Source organism: Hemiscyllium ocellatum, chromosome 20 (genome assembly GCF_020745735.1).
Source record: "Hemiscyllium ocellatum isolate sHemOce1 chromosome 20, sHemOce1.pat.X.cur, whole genome shotgun sequence".
Classification (NCBI taxonomy): domain Eukaryota; kingdom Metazoa; phylum Chordata; class Chondrichthyes; order Orectolobiformes; family Hemiscylliidae; genus Hemiscyllium; species Hemiscyllium ocellatum.
In genome coordinates, this window is record NC_083420.1 from 23,209,484 (window position 1) to 23,228,831 (window position 19,348).

The window sequence follows — 19,348 nt, forward strand, 5'->3', positions numbered from 1 at the left end:
TCACATAGAGGGTGGTGCACGTAAGGAATGAGCTGTCAGAGGAAGTGGTAGATGCAGGTATAATTACAATATTTAAAGACATTTGGACAGGTACATGGAAAAGAAATGTTTCAAGGGATATTGGCCAATCGCAGGGAAATAGGCCAGATCAGTTTAGGAAACCTAGTCACCATGGACAAGTTGGGCCTGTTTCTATAACTTTATGACTCTTAGCAAGGCCACAGAGCAGATTTACTACATTGAGAGCGAATACGAGGGATTTCAATAATTTGAAGACCAAAAGCTTGGATCATCGTCCTTACAGCAAAGAAATTTTATGGGGAGATTGAAGAATGTAGCATAAGTAGAAATTGGCAATAGGGTTAGTAACCATAGGACAGAGTTAGAAGACCAGGATACAAAGGCCAGGGGCAGGGTAGTGATTTTTAAAATAAAAAAATACAAATGATGATATGATTGCACTGCGTCAAAAGATGGTGAGAAACAGGTTTACACACTTACCTTCAAAACGGAATTGGATACATACATGGAAGTAAAATGTGCAGGACTATGAAACTAACTAATTACTCTTCTAAAGGGCCAGCATGGGCACAATGGGCCATTAATTTTATTAATGGATCCCATGAAATACAGACTACACCTCAGCACATTTATGCCAAGTGCAGTTAACCTAGAATAGATATAAAACTAAACTTCAAAACAAAATCAAACATTTGATGTTAAAGTCATCTCATCTGTTTATCATTCTGTACAGCTTAATTATGGCATTTCTAATTAATTCTCAAGCACATTGAACAGCTTGAAGATAATCCCATGCACAGTAGACACCAAGGGGTGGGAGTGCAATTTCAACACTGGGAAACTGAGGGGGGAGATCAGCTTGTTTTTCATGCTATTAAACTGGACTTTCCACTGCACATATTTCCAATCATAAAAAATTGGTTTAAAATTTATTCCCTTCAAAACTCACCTATCAGAGAGATTTGCCTTTACAAGGTATCTCACACAGTACACATCCTAAAATATTTCAAGGATTGGTTTTGGCATATCAAATAAAGTGCTGTCATTGCACACAGCCATTTAAAAAGTCCATTTAAAAAATGGAAACAGAAAACTCAACAAATAAGCATTAAAAGGATAAACATATGATGTATCCATACCCACACAGCTCAGATTCTACACAAGCTGGAAGAAGCTCATACACAGCATGTTATACAGCAACTATGAAACAGGGTCCATATAGCTGACTGACCGGCAAGTTAAAGGCTTCATTTTCAATAGTTACTTCAAATCCCCAGTACTTTTTCTCTTTGAGAACTTGGCTCAACTGACAGAATGGAAGGATGCTACAAATAAACAGGAAATATCTGAATGTTCTCCTTGGCCCGAGGCCACATTCCCTCCTCATTCCAAAGCCTGACATCCAATCATTTCAGTTCATTTCAATTTGTTCCAGTCCTACGCTGAATCTACAATGCGCTTTAACACACGTCTTACATGTATACTTACATTTGTTCCCTTGTGTACGTGCACATACTGTAATTATTTCCCCAGTTTATCTAAAAAGAATTCCCCAAATACATCAAGACACTTCATTACATAATAATCTCAGTTTTATTTTTAAAAAAGCATTTTTTTGAAAACCAAAAATTTCAAACAAAGGCTCTATCCACCCTGTCAGGTTGGCATAGACAATTCCATGAGTTTCTCAAACAACAACCAGCAAAATTTTCTTAGCGTCCCAAGTCAATATTCATCACTCAACCAAAACATGATCAGCATCACATTGTTATTTGTGGGAGTTTGCTGGGTGTAAATTGGTTTCTGCCTTTTCTACATCACAACTATGACAAAACATCAAATGTAACAAGTTGACCATTCAGCCTTTTATTACAACCGGAGGCCACAAAAGGTACCTTATAAAATTAACTTTCAAGATGCAGTAGGGAAGGTTGTAGTAGACACTATTACATGGGACAAAGTCTCTGATTTAAATTTAACAACTGACAAAGGTCTGAGATGCAGTAGAAACAAGGTAGTAACTGTCTGGTTAAAAGATGCCAATTTTGTGAATCTGCATTGGAAATGCATTAAGTGAGACCCCACCAATCTGTCAAAGGTATGTTTAAGGTGGTGGCTTTTCGTACACAATCAATTATCTTGAATAAAACATTCATTGCTGTCTTGCATTAATACAAATTAGTGGTATTTAAGAAATTAATGCCCCTGCATACTGTGGCTTCAAGTTTAATGGGGCTGATAATTATTGAGGATACGGAGGAATTCTTTTAATTCTGCCTCCATGCGAATCCAAATACCTTACACATCAAAATAAATCCAGAAGCCAATCTTACTATGTGAATGCATCACCCAAAGGAGTTAGTAAGAATGAAAAACACAAAATGTGGCTCTCAAGAGGAGCACTCTCATTTTGCATCCTGATGAAATTACAAGAACTTTTTCATATTTTTGCCTTCCTACACCTCATTCTCAACAACTCACCGCTACTGGCAGTTTGTGCTAAGTGAGCAGGACATTGGCCAATGAACAACACACACACACACACACACACACTTTTATTAGATAGTTGTGCGAAGATCTAAATGAAGGGTATCCAGATTACTTCTGCATCATACTGATTGTAAAACAACTTGCAGAAAATCTGGAACATGTCCTTGACAGTATTCCACACAAAAGACAGCCAGTGTCAGCCAAACATAACGAAGTTTGGCAAGAAAAGAGCCAATTTCAAAAGGGGATTATAAAAAAATGTATTCCAGTACACAATATAAATTCATATCCCTATCTTTCACACTAATACCAGATTGGACCAAGCCAGATGTTCAGAAATATTTTGATTGTTCCAAGAATAAGAAACATTCTCAACTAAAACCCATGACACCTCACTGTTCATATTTACTGCAACAATATACTTGTGCATGGCAGTTCATCTGATCCCTTTTCTGTCCCAGTGCCACAACTGCACCAAAGCAACATTTAACATTCTCTTCTGTCTGAAGTAAACCAAAAGCTTGATGCAGCTAATCGCACAAGGTGCCAAGGCAGGAAGTGGGGAATGCTTAAATTTTTCATGGTCACAGGAAACTATTGCAAAGCACATGTCACGATTCCAAATGAACACGGCACGACATTTCTAGCAACTAGTGATGCTCAAAATTCCCATGAAACAACTTAATGCCCTCTACATGCAGAGGACTCTGTTCTTTGTTACCATCTATTTCTAAATGAAACCCCTTAAGTACTAAATATATCCTAATTTTCTTTAAGAGCAACCTCCAGACTGTGGCATTAAATTGAATTTGCATACATAAACATAGCTTCACAGAGCAGAGAACTTTCACCAACACTGCCACACATCTTAATACCTTGTAAAAGCAGCAGGTAAAAACCAAACTATTACTGTTTCAAACTGCAAAAATCAAAAGGAAGGAAGGATTTGTATTTCTATAGTCTTTTAGCCAATCTCAGGAAATCCTGAAATACCTTACAGCCAATTAAGTACTTTTGAAACGTAGTCATTGGTATATATAGGAACCACAGGAGCCAATTTGAATACAAGTTAAAACAAACAAAAAGTCACATAATAAGATAAAGTGACATTAAGCAACAGACAAATAAACTCCCATTCCTCTTCAGAATTATGCTGTAAGATTTTTTTTAGATCCATCTGAACAGGCAAATACAAATTACCATACAATGCCTTAATAGGAGGATCATGTCGAGTTAGTAGAAAAATCACAAATCTGTTCTTTTCATGTTTGTACAATTTCAGTCCAAGTAGGAAGAACATAGGAGCCTCAATCAGAGGGTTAAGATCAGGATGCAATAATTGAAGTGTGGTGGAAGGAAATTCCACAGGAATTCCAGAGAAGACCATAGAAAGTCAACAACCAATTGCCTTTTCAAAAGGATGTTAACTTTCTATGGTCACAACCTTGATTGGAGTGGGATTTCCAAGCAGAAGTCAGCAGGTTGACTGGAGAACGCAGAAGTATGGGTTGAAAACTCAACAGTGTGTATTTTTCCTCACTGGCAGGGTCCCCATCTGGAATTTGACCTGTTTGACACTTGAGCAGGGAAATGTCTACAGCTCCTGGAGCCAGAGATAGTTAGGGAGCCTGTAGCAGGACTAGCCATAGAGTAGAGGTCCTTGCTTCCCTTTAGCAATTAGATTTCCTTTTTCTTCTTTCATGGGATGACGGTGTCAGTGGTTCGGCTGGAATTTATTGCCCAACGATAATTTCCATTGAATTGAGCACCCTGCTCAGCTATTTCAGAAAACAATTAACAGTCAACCATATTGTTGCAAGATTGGAGTCAAAGACCAAGTGACTGTTCACTAAAATGGACATCAGTGATCTAAACTTTATTATTATTGCATAGGACATGGGCACTGCTAGTAAGAATAGCATTTTCAGCCTCTTCCTACTTGCCCTTGAACTGAATGGCTTTTCAGAGAATTGTTAAGAATCCGCCAGACTAGGTAAAGACAGATTTGCTTCCCTAAAATAAACAACAGTGAATCAGATTTTTTTTATATGACTCGTAACATTGGCTACAAAGTTGTTATTAGACTAGCTTTTAATTCCAGGTTTTATTAAATTCTCACATCATCATGCTGTGGGGCCCTCAAGATATCAGTGGGATTTCTGGATTACTGAGTCTGTGACATTACCACTTTGCCACTTCTGAAGCAAAGAAACATGATCCAGCTCTGGGAGAGGTAAAATAAGACTGTGCACCACCTATTATTTAAATTGGAAAATATTTCCTGGGAGTGCTGGGCCGCCCTCACTGTGATATTAAAATCAGAAATGGTGGTGTTGGGGTCTGGTTGGAGATTCAAATTTCATACAGCACCCAGTCCCACCCATTTTAAAATTCTGTGATTCTAAGAAATTGTTGCATGTGCAAAGTTTGACAACTAACCACAGCAGTTACTTGTTGCCAACACCTGATATTTTAAACTGGTTTGAAAAGTTTGTGATCTTTAACAAATGACAGGAAGCACGTATAACTACAATACTCTCAGGACAGAGGCTATTAAGTGTTGAAGCTGTGCAGTGCCAGGCCAGTGACCCATTTCAAAAATGTGCAGTTACTCAAATGGATTTTTTTTTTGTGGAGTCACTCTCAAAGATACTCTCAGGATAATCTAGTGTACAAAAAACATGTCAGTTCCCAGACTTTTAGCATGGCTGCTCCTGTTCAAATGTTCTTTTCTCAACCAAAGCCAATCCACATTGACTCAAACAGTGAAGTTCTCTACTACAAAAAATTGTCCAGTTCTCAAGCATTTCACAGCCAGATTATGGATATTATACCTGCACTTATAAGAAACAAAATGGTCAACATCTTCCACCAGCTCCCACTCCATTCATTTATCATTCACCAAATAGCTCACAAAGCTAATCCAAGAGCTAAGACAACAGTAATCTCTCCTTTCTCCTGAGCCCATTCCACCATTCAATGATAATCATGACCAAAAAGTCTCTTAACTCTGCATTACCTGTACTCTCAATTTTAGTTAGGTAAATTAGGTCAGTCTCAGTTTTGAAAGTTTCAATTCACCCACCACACTCAGGGGCTTTTAGAGAAGAGATTTCTAGATTACCATTTATGGGAAGAAGTGTTTCCTGACATCACCCTGGTTCTAATTTTAGGTTATGTCCCTTTGTTACAGACTTTCTCAACCATGACGATAGCTTCTCTCTATGATGCAATATGTTGAACTTAAGCCTCTCCTTATTTTAAATGGGATGATTAGGAACATTGTTCTTTTGGTCAAATGGTTCAACTGTATTTAAAATTGTCAAACAAAAAAAAAATTAACAATTTGGAAAATGGCTTGGGAATTGACCATCAGTTACTCCACACTTCCTTCAGGAATTTCTGTACTTTACATGTTTAACCTTAAATACAGAAGGAAAAATATTAACCACCACAAAAGATTAGTTTACTGATCACCACACTTTTGAGCTTCTCGCATTTCCACGTGCAGAACAGGGTGTGCATGAGTGATGGCACAAGAGAAACTCCACTCATGTACACAAATACATTTTGTTGCTCCGAAGTACTTTACAGGCAATACAATCTGCATTATGTTAACTGTAGTCACTGTTGCGTTGCTTTAAGCTTACTGACTGTGAAACCAGTCTATTCCCTATGGTAGACTAAAATGTGACGTTACAAAGGAAACTGGGTTTGCAGCTCGCCCAATAGAGTTTCCTGAATTCATGGAAACAGCAATTTTATGTGGATTAAATTCTCAATGGTCTTTATGTGTGAGAAAGAAAACAAGGAAGTTAAAGAATGGAGCATTGCTTTGTTTAGTTTGGGGGGGGGGGGGGGGGGGGGGGGGGGGGAAGGGGAGGTATGTCAAATGGAAACAAATGTTATAAAAGTTAAAACATTAGAGGCTATTACTGAAAAACAGATATAAAAAGGTCATCTTTGCTTTTCCCTGCAAATTAAATTCACAGTAAAGGGTCTCTGGCATAGAATGGGCACCATCACAGCACTAAGCCACTGTAATTTAATTCTTTCAGTTCAGTTTTTGGAAAGGTAGTGAAGTAAACTTTAACACACCATGGTTACAAGCATTGATTCAATATGGATCACACTTGGCAGAGTCCAACTCCAGAGACTTCAACACAATCCTAAGGCTAAATACTCAGTAGTGTGTTGGGAAAATGCCAGAGGTGGCAACTTTCAGGTCTGCCATCTTAGGTGCACATATGCGATTGCATTCATAGACGAGCAGGGTTAACCAGCACCCGTATCAATACTTATCCCTCAGCCAACATCATATAAAATATATGAGAGTCAGATGTACAGCACAGAAACAGACCATTTGTTCCAACTTGTCCATGCTGACCAGATATCCTAAATTAATCCAGGCCCATTTGCCAGCATTTGGCCCATACTCTGAACCCTTCCTGTTCATATACCCATCGAGATTCCTTTTAAATATTGCAATTGTACCAGCCTCCACCACTTCCTCTGGCAGCTCATCCCATACACACACCACCCTCTGCATGAAAAAGTTCCCCCTTGGTTTCTTATAAATCTTTCCACTCTCACCCTACACCTATGCCCTCCAGATCTGGACTCCCCCAAACAGGGGAAAAAATCTTGTGTATTTACCCTCTCCATGCCCTATATGATTTTATAAACCTCTATAAAGTCACCCCCTCAGCCTCCAATGCTCCACGAAAAACAGCCCCAGCCTATTCAGCCTCTCCCTTTAGCTCAAACCCTCCAACCCTGGCAACATCCTTGTAAACCTTTTCTGAACCCTTTCCAGTTTCACAACATCCTTTTGATAGGAAGGAGACCAGAATTACACACAATATTCCAAAAGTGGCTAACCAATGCCCTGTACAGCCATAACATGACCTCTCAAACCCTATATTTAATACTCTAACCAAAAGAAAGCAAGCACACCGAGCACCTCCTTCACTATCCTGTCTACCTGAGACTCTACTTTCAAGTAACTATGAACCTGCACTCCAAGGTCTGTTTGTTCAGCAGCACTCCCCAGAAATGCCATTAAGTCCTGTCCTGATTTTACTTTCCAAAATGCAGATCCTTAAATTTATCCAAATTAAATTCCATCTGCCACTCCTCAGCCCGATGGTCTATCTGGTCAAGATCCCATTTTACTTTGAGGTAACCTTCCTTGCTCTCCACTACACCTCAAGTTTAGAGATGACACCAAAATTGACTAACTATACCTGTGTTCTCAACCAAATAATTTATAAAAATTTGGAAAAGCAATGGACCCAGCATTGTGGAACGTCACTGGTCACAGGCCTCCAGTCTAAAAAGCAACCCTCCATCATCTCAAACATAATAAAAACAGGAATATATAAGAGTAGCTTTATCTCAACCTGAAATGCACCCAGGACTAATTTCCTTCAGGTATGATACCCCCTCCCACTGAATATAATTCACGTTGTTTAACTAATTGTGGTGGATATGTAACTTTTTCCCTGACAATTAAAACAATTTGTATTTTAATACAGCCTTTAAATAGTAAATATTTCAAAGCACTTTGCAGGTCTGGTTATCAAACAAAACTTAAGTCACAAATGGAGATATCAGGCCAAGTAACCAAAAGCTTACTTAGAAATAGATTTTGAGGAGCATCTTAAAGGAGGAGAAAGAGTTAAAGAGTAGGAAGTGAGGACTGCAGAAGCTGCAGATCAGACTTGAGTGTGTGGTGCTGGAAAAGCACAGCAGGTCAGGCACCATCCAAGGAGCAACAGAATCGACGTTTTGGGCCCCATTCCCGATGAAGGGCTTATGCCCAAATTGTCGATTCTCCTGTTCCTCAGATGCTGGCTGATCTGCTGTGTTTTTCCAGCACCACACACTCGACAAAAGAGGTAAAGAGACAAGGTTTACTCAGTGCTGGAATTAGCAGCTGAAGGCTTAGCCATCACTGATGAGTGATCAAAACTGGAAATGTGAACAAAGGCCAGAACTGGAGAAACATTGATATCTGAAAGTGTAGATAGTGAGAGGTGGGAAATAAAAACAAGGAAGAGAAAGTTGAACTCGAGGCATTACTAAACTAGGGGTCAATGTAAATCAGTGAGATCAGGAACAGGGACAATTTTCTAACAATTAGAATGTTGCCTTCTGGTCTTTGTCTAGTTGGTGGTGTCAAGGTCAAAGCAAAAACAAAAAGGGAAGCTATTTAAAGTGAAACAAAGATAGCAAAGTAACAGCAATTCTAGAGGGTAGTTAGGCAATACAGGTAGTTCTCCTATAATGCCGTAGTTGCCTTCCAGTGAAACCACACTTAATAGAAATAATGGGGCCTATGGGAGATGTGGGATTAGGGACAGACCAGCAAAAACAAAATCACTCAACTGCTCAAAAGTCACCCAAAAGTCTAATGCAAAGTATAGCACAGCCTGAATGAATGTTAAAACTGTATTTATTAACGACACAAAAGTAAATTTAACACAGAAATTTTTTAAATGTAAGAAAGTTGCTCTCTGTACAGTATCTCTCACAGAAAGCTACTCTGTCGGCAGCTGACATCGGCACATGTGCGGTACGGCACGAAGACGGGTGTTGACATCATGCATTAACAGAATGACACAATAACTTCGACAGATATCGGCACATGCAGAATAGTAGGGTAATTTCTGTGTTAACATCGTACATGTGCAGAACGGTGCAGGCATTGGCACATGTGCAGTGCTGCACAAAAATCGGCACTCAAATCGTGCGCGCACTGATGGCGCTGTTAACTTCAGCACAGACATCGGAATATACGCAGAACATTGCGCGGAAACTGACCCCCACTGGACTTGCACTATTGCAAACAGAGGTAAGCGTTCTCGAAAATATCATTCCCTAATTCTCGAGTGACATTATAGCCAAATTGCACTGCCAAAATGCATGTTATCCCAGAACTACCTGTAACTAAAAGATAGATTTTAAATGGTCGAACAGAAAGAGCAACAACAGTGGATTCCAGACAATTTGCGTTGATGTAGTGACTTCTTAACTTTAGGACATCCCAAAGCACTTTGCAGCCAATGAAGTTCTTGTGAAGTGCAGTCTCCGTTGTAATGGTAAAAACAAAACCACTATTTGCTCACAAGACCCCAAAAACATGACAATGATTTGATAAACTGTTTTAGCCAATTCCCTTGCTCGACCAAGGAGTGACACAAAATCCATGTTGACTTAAGACAGCCAATAGAAAACACAACTAAGCCAGATGCACAACTTAGAAGAAATAGACGGATTCAGATGGAACCCTTTGTTGGTTATTGGGTTTCATTAGAGTTCAGATTAGATGTGATCAGTGAAAAGTCTGAAATATCATTGGAAAGATAATACACTGGTTTATGTTCCTTCTGAAGACCTTCTGAATATGTATTCAGATTTAGATTTTTGCCCCCACCCCACTGGAAGCTAAAGGAAACTTGCAAGCATTCACAGCATGGTCGGTGCAATAGAGTACAACATGTAATTAGCACCACCTAGTTCCTGCTTATCTAATGGATTTATATCCTGTGACCCATTATGAAATTTATTCCCACCCTACCCTTTCCTTCAGCAGCTCAGCATAGAATTAAATTCTCAGTAAGCACCACACTAAACAGTGGACATTATTCTACATGTTGATCTTCCTTTCTTCTCCACCCTCCCCAACCCTCACATCACAGAAGTGTTCTAAAAGCGAAAAGAATCAGATGTGTAAGTGGTTGACAGTAGAAATAAAGGCAAAAAGAGGCAGGGAGAGACAGAAAAGGGAACAAAATAATATAAAAAAGGAGGGAAAGGAAAAGGATTCGTTGCAGATATATAAAAATAACTTCTCTAGACACTTTGGTGTAACAGTATGTGCATCCACATATGTTTAAAAGACATTAATTTAGATATGACATCAAATCTATATAAAAAGTAACGTTGCATTTAATTCAAATTTTGACTAGAACCATAGAATTCCTATTGTGGAGGCAGGTCCATTTGGCCCATCGAGTCCACAACAACCCTTCAAAGAGTAACCCACCCAGATCCAGCCCCAGCCCCCCCCCCCCCTCCCCAAATCAACCCTATCCCTGTAACTCTACATTTCCCATGGCCAAGCCACCTAGCCTACACATCCATGGATGGGGTTAAGATTACAATGGGCAATAGCACAGTTGGGACTCTACTCACTGGAAATTAGAACAATAAGAGGTAATTTCGTTAGATGGTGGAAACCTGTAAATATTGTTGTACAGTAACAGTCTCCCTTTTGCTTCAATGTGCAACTGCAGGCATAGCAGAAGGTAACAATGAATTTGAGTTATTGCCCTTCAGTTCTATAATCAGAAATTGGCACTTCAATATGAAGGAGGCATGAACAAGGTTGTCAATCCTTCAGGATTGCTCCAAACTCTCAAGGAATTTCTGTCAGGAATTTAGAAAAATAATTCCACAAGAACGTTAAACAAATACATTGGAGTTGGCAAAATAGATGCTTTATTGGGGGTATGTTGCTGTTTAGAAGCAGAGTATCATGTGATGGGAGCTCTAAAAGAAAAGGCTGCTGACTCCATTGGATGCAAATACTCAGGTTCCAGTTAGTTAGGCAACACAATGAGGCCTTTCAATTCTAGGATAATGCCAAGGGCTGTCTCTGTACAAGTAACAAACCCAGAAGGACCTTATTCATGCATTACAGATTCAATCATGCTGCATTAAACTGTAAAAACTTTTAAGATGTGAAAGTTGCCACCCAAACTAAGAATAGAAAAATAAAAGATTGAATCACACTATTGTGGGCAAAAGTGCAAACCTGCTGGACTTTTATCACCCAGAGAAATCATACACAAATCATTTATAAACTGCATCAGAAACTTGAAGGATAAAAATCAGCAAGACATCCAACTTGGAAGGTTCATTTGCAACAGAATGATTGACTGGTACGAAAAACAATTACATTGTGTTACTGTGTAGGATATTACACAGCTTTTGCTACCACTTCTTCAACATCACCATCACCACCTCTCCTACATTCCTCCAACACCCTTCCTCCACAACCACCAACACACTTCAAATTTTGCAAAGCTAATGATTCATCATAAAATATGTTGTGGTTCTGTTCGCCGAGCTGGGAATTTGTGTCGCAGACGTTTCATCCCCTGTCTAGGTGACATCCTCAGTGCTTGGGAGCCTCCTGTGAAGCGCTTCTGCTATCTTTTCTCCGGCATTTGTAGTGGTTTGAATCTGCCGCTTCCGGTTGTCAGTTCCAGCTGTCTGCTGCAGTGGCCAGTATGTTGGATCCAGGTCGATGTGCTTGTTGATTGAATCAGTGGATGAGTTCCATGCCTCTAGGAATTCTCTGGCTGTTCTCTGTTTGGCTTGTCCTATAATAGTAGTGTTGTCCCAGTCGAATTCATGTTGCTTGTCATCTGCGTGTGTGGCTACTAAGGATAGCTGGTCGTGTCGTTTCGTGGCTAGTTGGTGTTCATGGATGCGGACTGTCTTCCTGTTTGTCCTATGTAGTGTCTTGTGCAGTCTTTGCATGGGATTTTGTATACTACGTTGGTTTTGCTCATGCTGAGTATCCAAAAGAACCAACCCCATAACTGCAGCAAACTGAACTGGAATACACTGCGAGCACCCAAGCTACAAATCTTCGCACAAACTTTGATCATAAAAGAGTTACATTTCATTATTTTTTGGAATCAAATCTAATGCTTTTCAAACCCATTACCTCTATGTCTTCCTGCAACTGTTCAGATATTTTTTTAAAAAGAAACAGCTTCCTTTCAGTACAACCCAAGTGACATCTGTATCCAAATAGTGAGTTTTGGAAGGTTTCAACCTAAATAACTCAATGGACACAAACACATTAACCTGTTCAGAGAGGTTATGACATATCTGGATCAGGTGGGACTTGAACCCAATTTCCTGATTCAGAGGTGGAGAACTACTATTGCATTACAAAAGCTCAATGAATGCAGATATACTGTACATGAAACTAACAATTAATCCTTCACCCAATCACACTAAAACCAATTGCATGGTTAGTATCGCATTGCTGTTTTCAGGAACTTGCTATGGGAAAACTGGCTTGTGATTCCTACAACAAATGATCACATTTTCAAAATAAGTTAGTTAGCCACAAAATCCTTTGGGTGCCTGGAGTATGTGAAGTACCCTACACCAATGCAACTGTCTCTTTTAACTGTGGCCACATTGCTAATTCTGTATATATATTCATTCTCAGAATGTGGTGTCACTAGCAAGGCCAGTAGTTAATGCCCATCCCTAGCTGCTCAAAGGGCTGATGTGCTTTCTTCTTGATTCATGGTGGCAGTTTGATACCACTGTGAATGGACAGCAGTTTTCCTTCCTTAAAAGGAGTAATAGTTAAGTTCACACTCGACAATAATCCAATAACTTTATGGTCACCTTTAATGATACAAGTTTTTCTTTTAAACTGAAAATATACTGTTAAGCTGCCCTAGGAGATCTTGAGCTCCTATGCTCCTTATTATTAGTCCACACCTCCAAACTGTTCACCCAGTAATACAACCACGACACATTATCCATGCTCCAAAAAAAATTCCAGAAAAATATCAAACAGATGGGGCTACTCTATATTTTCCTAAATGCAAACAAATAGCAAGGGACAGACTTCCCTTTGTGTTCTAATCTGCATATCATCATGCTCTTATGGAAATATCTTTGAACAAGTACAATGGGCACCATCTTTCTCAGCCATGCATCAACATTACATCTGTGGATTTGCATTCAGTATTTGGCTGCACAGCCCATTGTGTTGTGTCAACAATCCTAGTCTTATCTTTTAGAAAGCTTTACCACAAAAGAATAATCCATTACTTCCAATTTCAACTGTTGCTTACTGCTCACAAAGAGGATCCAATTTCATAACTTTTTTTTAAACCCAAAATCATGCATATTTGTACCACAAAAGCCATTCCTTATAAACTCTCCATCATGCAATTCAATTCATTCTAAAATAGATTTAACTGTAGATTTAATTTCTTTACTTTGCAAAAGAAATATTTTGTCCCTACCATGACATCACCATTCAGATTTTAAATGGTCCACACAAACTAATATGTAGAACCACAGAAAATAAAAGTATTGCCAGTGCTTCATGGAGCATCAGTCTAGATTAGAAGGAATAACAGATTTGGATAGCGCCTTTCACAAGTACCGGATGTTTTGAAGTGCTTCATAACCAATTAATTACTCTTGAAGTGATCCCAATTATGATGTGGGAAATGCAGCAACCAATCTGTGCACACAAAATCTGCTGATGATCGCATGGTAAATTTAGCTAGGACATTAGGGAGAACTCTCCTGTGCTGTTTTGAGTAATGTCATGGGATCTTTCATGCCCTGGAGAGTAGTCAAGGCCGCAGTTAATGTTTCATTTAAAAGACTAAGATGAAAACAGAAGAAAACTCCAACAGGTTTAGAGGCAATGAACATTCAATGCCCAACTTACCATTATGTAGTTCACTCAACAACTCTAAAGATTGTCAAAGGCAACGTTGCTGAAGCAGTCTTAGGATATAAAGCACAGAAAGAGGACATTCAACCTAATCAGTTCATGCTGCCAATTATGTTCCGCTTGAGCTTCTCATCTTCCTTCATCCAAATTTATGCTCACAAACCACTGCAGTCTTCTCCTTAAAATGTGCTTATTGTGATAAACGTGCATGGTATTATCATTTGGGGATCTGGATTTTTAAAGTAGACAAATTCATGTGTTTCAGTTTTGTGAAGGTAGTTTTGGTTTAAAGAGGTCAAAAGGTTATTTGGAATACCTACCCAAATACATAATTTCCAAGAAATTGAGAGATTCGGTTAAATATCCAGCAAACTACCTGTTGCATAAATAGATTAAATGTTTATATCACTGAGTTTACAACTTACAAGGAAATAGACCAGGCATCACTAGTTTACATTGACTGCAGTCCAGGAGAATCAAGCTTTCACCATTGCCAATGAGCTATACTTTGTGAAGTCTCCAAGCTGAGAATTTTTATAGACGTTTTCAAGTTGTTCAGCACTGGAAAAAGAGTCACAAAACTGTACAATCCAAGGATGAGAACTGGAAAGAGCTAATTAAGAAATTGAAGATAGGAATGATGTGTTTCTTGGACTGGTATTCATAAACGTTATTATAGAGAAACAGGTTGAAACTTTATTTTGCTGTCAATATTAAGATTTTTTTTAAAGTTGTGCTGTTCTGGTCTGCATCTTATAGGAAGGATGTGATTGCACTGGGGAGGCTGGAGAGGTGATTCACCAGGACTTTGCTTTGGTTGTAGCAACTTAGTTATGAAGAGAGGTTGGCTAGGCTTGGGTTGCTTTCTATAGAGCCAAGAGGGCTGACGGTGACCTGATAGAGGTGTATATGGTGACGAGAGGCATGGACAGAGTGGATAGGAAGCAGTTGTTTCCCTCAGTTGAAGGGTCAATATCAAAAGGACTTAATTTTTAAAGAGAAAGGCAGGTTGTTTAGCAGGGGTTTGAGGAAATGGTTGAACATTGGTGGAAATCTGGAGAGCATTGCTTGGGAAGGCAGAGACAGGAAACATCACAATCTTAAAGCTATGTGGATCAGCACATGAAATGTCATAATATTCAAGGTTATTGGCAAAGCGCTGGAAAGTGGGCTAAGTGTAGACAAGTCAGCACAGATTTGATGGGCCGAAAGATCTCTTTAGTGCTGTATGACTGGACTTTTTGTGGAATAAATTTGCACTGTGTTAAAAGAACACTGTCAACCTCATCTTAATGTTAGTAACCAGCACTGTAACCAAATGAAAAAAATAAACTGATGATCTATCAAGTCAGGTTTCACTCTAGGACCTGACTTGTCCAGTATTACCATCAGCTGAGGTCATAGCAAAGCTATTTTTTTCAACACTTCCTGTGATACACTGAGTTCCCCATTCTGACCATGCTTTGAGTGGAGCTGCTACTTCTGAATTCTCCGTTAAACTCCTTGGTGACCATGTATGGATAGCCTCAAGTGAAGATTTTCTTCCCCCCCGTCCCCCGAAGTGATAACAATCTCAGTATATCCACACTACCAAAATGTATTCTAAAGCGCACCTTAGGTCTCAACAGCCTTCTTCACCTTCTTTTTCCCTCCACCTAAAAAAGAAATGTGACCCAGCAATGTTTGTCCTTTTCTACATGTATACCCAAACATTTCTGGCATGATCCTTGTAAACCTCTGCTGATAGCAGCACGGTGGCTCAGCGGTTAGCACTGCTGCCGCACAGCGCCAGGAACCCGTGTTCAATTCCCACCTCAGGCAACTGTCTGTGTGGAGTTCACGCATTCTCCCAGTGTCTGCGTGGGTTTCCTCCAGGTGCTCCAGTTTCCTCCCACAGTCCAAAGATGTGCAGGTCAGATGAATTGGCCACGCTAAATTGCCCATTCGATTAGGTGCATTAGTCAGAGGGAAATGGGTCTGGGTGGGTTACTCTTCAGAGGGTTGGTGTGGACTGGTTGGGCCAAAGGGCCTGTTTCCACACTGTAGGGAATCTAATCTAATAAAAAAAAACCCTCTTGAATGCCTTTGTATCCATTTTAATAATATGGTGGCTAAAATTGGAAATGGTGTCTTCTAACCAAGGTTTGATGCAGATTTAGCACAATTTCTCTACTTTAGAAAGTTATTCTAACTCACTTTTCTTTTATAAACAGAGTTTACTATTGCTGGAATTGAGCAAGGACAGAAATGGAAGTAGGACAAGGTGCATCCAAGATACAAACTGTCCTCAGTGCCTTTCACCTTTACAAGACAAAAATTTATATAGTCCTTCTCGATGTAATAATTAACACCATCCATTAAAACACAGATGAAGAAAACAAATATTCACACAGCAGAAGGATGGAACACTCCTAAGGTCATTGGTTGGCAATATTCATCATAAGCAACACCTTCATACAGTTTAAGTAAGGCATAGCCAACCTGCTGAAAACTTTGTAATTATGCAAGATTAAAGGTGCAGCAAGTAAAACAACAGGTGGCTTTGCTTAACTGCAGCACGATACTAAAGATCAAACAAAATAAACTTGAATTTATCTAATCCCATTGACAACATATCTAAGCCTTTTAATGTCAAAGCAATTACAAATGTAGTCACAGTTGTAAGGAAGGGAAAACACAGGAGCTGAACCATCCTGATATTTGTTCTTTGGTGATAATGGAAGAATAAATATAGACCATGATACAAGGGAGAACTCTGCCGATGAAAGGCTTACGCCCAAAAGGCTGATTCTCCTGCTCCTCGGATGCTGCCTGACTTGCTGTGCTTTTCCAGCAGCATATTCTCAACTCTGGTCTCCAGCATTTGCAGTCCTCACTTGCTCCTATAACTCTGCTGTTGTATACACCCCAAGCCTAGCCAACCTCTCTTCATAACTGAGGTGCTACAACACAAACAATATCAGAAGAGAAGATTTAGAGGAATGGTTCTAGGGATGAGGGACTTCATAATGATTGGGTGAAGTTGGAATAGTGCTCTTTAAAAAAAAAGCAAGACATTTTACAGAGGTATTCAATGTCACAACAGGCCTGAACAGAGTAGATAAGAAGAGAGGAATTGTTCCCATTGGCAGAAGGGTTGAGAATCAAGTACGCAGATTGGAAAAAAAGAACCAATCTGAATCAGTGCAGACTGGATGGTCTCATTCCACACTAAGAATTCTAATTGAGGCTTATTGAATTCCTTGCTGACATGCAAATAGTGGGTCAAATGGCCTCCTCCTGCACTGTTAACATTCTATGATCCTAACTACTGGCATGAGATCTTTCCACCTACTATAAAAGGGCAGAGAACTTGGTTTAAATGTGTGTAAATGTGTCTTTTACATAAATCAATCAACAACTGGCAGTAGCCTACATCTTCTTCATTCATCTACACCAATCATCAGAGATGGAATGTCTTTGAAAGTCAAGGGGAGACAGTTACATTGTTTCCTGTTGGAAAATCTCAAACACAATGCACAGATGGCTTGTCACACCATGAGACCGGAGCAAATAAAATATAGTAACCAAACAGACATTAACCCCAACATGAGCAAAACATTGCTGCAACTTGGTCTGTATACAAACTGGCCTTCACGGCCGCACATCAACTTTGTGTTTAGAGAAATAAACACAGTTTTACCATACAACATTATTGTTGTGGGAATGCACTTGCATCAATACAGGTATCTTGTCACATCAAACTAGATCAACGTGACAACACAACCAATGTCTTACAATTGCGATCTTGCACTGTTCAACTTAAAAAATCAGCCACCTCACTATCTTAGAAACATGCCAAATGGCACTAAAGCATGGGGAGATTGTAAAAAGAAAAAGTGAAGAGTTTTCCTAGGATGATGACGTCAACTTGTACGAGGGGGGTACAGCTACAAAAATGAGGGGTGATAGATTTAAGATAGATGTCAGAGGCAAGTTCTTTACGCAGAGAGCCGTAAGGGCGTGGAATGCCCTACCTACTAATGTAGTCAACCCAGCCACATTAGGGAGATTTAAACAATCCTTAGATAAGCACATGGATGATTTTAGGATAGTGTAGGGGGACGAACTGAGAATAGTTCACAGGTCGGTGCAACATCAAGGGCCGAAGGGACTGTTCTGCGTTGTATTGTTCCATGTTCTATGAATGGATGATCAAAAACCCTTGGTGTTTCAATGGAATGCACCAGAGCCTGCAAGCAGCCTCCTTTCCCACCCTATTTGCTTAGAGATGTCATAACACAGACAAAAATAGATTTCAATGTTCAAGGTTAAAGCATCACAATTTCAGATGTTCAAAATTATAAATTCCTTATGGCAATCATTAGTAAGCATAATGAAAACCAAAAGTGGAGAATCCTCTGGGGTTCTACGACTCACTGCTAACCAACAGTTCCCATAACTACCCTGAGATATTCTCCCACGCAGATAAACAGTTGCATTTTCTCCCTAGTGACCATTGTAATTACAATTCACCAATTGTTCCTTTCACTCCCCAAGTGTTTTCTTTATAAAAGTTATCTTGAATATGCTATTATATACCATCAGATGTTTTGCCTACATGCATTCCTTCCAGCAAAAAGACATTTTCCTATCCTAGCAATGACTTGGAATTGCCCACAAAGCACTGAAATAACACAATAATATGTAGAAGTATTTGTATCCTTTTTAAAATCTAGACATTTTAATTATTATCCTTTCCAGATGTTTCTGGACAGCAGCTTTAATGGTTTGTTTTGTTAATGTCCTTTGCTCCAGTAATTACTCTCTGGCATGCTTAAATTATTGCATAATTACTTTCCTCTCTCTATTCTGATGGCAATCCCATGTAATAAGAAGATTTTGGAAGTCCCTTAGGTTCACAGCTACATAAATTATATGACAATACAATGAAGTGCTCACTTCAGTCCCTTATTTAACATTCTGAAAGAGGGACTGATATTTTTCTGAATTCTGACTCATCCTTTGGCCCACTTCAAATCACAGCACAGCCATCTATGACTAAAACATTTCCCAGTTCAAAAACACATGGTACTTTGCTCTTCAACTCCAGAATGATTTGATAATTCCTGGAGGAATTATTGCTTCTGCAACATTTTCCACCCAAGCATTTTCCACCAGCCCAACTGGGCTTTCACCTGAACAGCAAGGGAGGTTACTCATCTCCCTACATGAGAGGGATTAACAGGTAGCCATCTCAATTTTGCACTTTTTCTTACAATAGAATTCTCATTTCAATAAACATGCTGCAAGCTCAGTTTAAAATTCCTAATGTGCTCATGA

General features: G+C 39.3%; 1 protein-coding gene across 3 annotated transcripts in view; it reads right to left on the minus strand.

Moving 5' to 3' along the window:
* Window positions 1-19,348, minus strand: part of cyth3a (cytohesin 3a) — a 70,493-nt gene that overhangs the window by 39,585 nt on the left and 11,560 nt on the right. Inside the window, exon 1 of one of the 3 annotated variants that reach the window (XM_060840205.1) lies at window positions 1,253-1,310. The exons of 1 other annotated variant lie outside the window; for it this stretch is intronic. The gene's annotated coding sequence lies outside the window, so the exon portion shown is untranslated. One more of the 3 variants, XM_060840204.1, reaches the window with a different exon arrangement.